Source organism: Aptenodytes forsteri, unplaced genomic scaffold, assembly GCF_000699145.1.
Source record: "Aptenodytes forsteri isolate BGI_AS27 unplaced genomic scaffold, ASM69914v1 Scaffold267, whole genome shotgun sequence".
NCBI lineage: Eukaryota > Metazoa > Chordata > Aves > Sphenisciformes > Spheniscidae > Aptenodytes > Aptenodytes forsteri.
The window spans coordinates 2,957,418-2,958,299 of record NW_008794173.1 but is presented as its reverse complement, the minus strand read 5'-3'; positions in this window follow the sequence as shown (position 1 = coordinate 2,958,299).

Below are 882 nucleotides of genomic sequence, written 5' to 3'. Positions count from 1 at the left end.
ATCCCGAGCTGGAGCGGCCTCGGGGGACGGAGGCAGGGTACCGGATCTCACTGTATTTGTTTTGCTTTTTATTTCTCCCTGTTGACGAATGAGCATTCAGGGCAACTGAAGTAAATAGCATGAAGTTATACAGTAAAAAACAAACAAAAAAAAGTAGTAAAATTATTATATAATCTCCCAAAAGCTTGAAACTGAAGTCTTTGTTAAAAAACATATGTATATATATTTCCCCCATCCTGTATTAGGCCAGCTTGTTATTCCCAGGGTCTGTGCAGGCTCCATTGATTTTTATGGGCTTTGAGGCTGTAATGGGATGAAGTGGGAAACATTTTAGCATGAACAATGTCATTCTGGAGCCATGTAGAAAACCTCAGCCAGGCAGGTTCAGTTCCTGCAAGGAGGTGGGTGGAGAGAGTGTTTATTACCCTTTGCAGGTTATCTGTGTTGGGCATAACCCGTGTAACCCCCCGCCACCCTTCCTCTCTCCCCAGGTGAAATGCCCAGCCTGGCTGGGGAGGGACCCCGGGGCAGTTTTGACCCGGGCTGCGATGCACGGCGCTGTCAGCCCTCTGCCTGTACCGAGCTCCTCAGGGCTCTGCGGCACAGAGGCGCGAGTGTTTATTACCCTTTGCAGGTTATCTGTGTTGGGCATAACCCGTGTAACCCCCCGCCACCCTTCCTCTCTCCCCAGGTGAAATGCCCAGCCTGGCTGGGGAGGGACCCCGGGGCAGTTTTGACCCGGGCTGCGATGCACGGCGCTGTCAGCCCTCTGCCTGTACCGAGCTCCTCAGGGCTCTGCGGCACAGAGGCGCCTGAGCGACCTGGTGCAGCCATTGCTCCTCGGTGCCTGCGGCTCCCCCCCCCCCCTCCCCTGTCACAGGG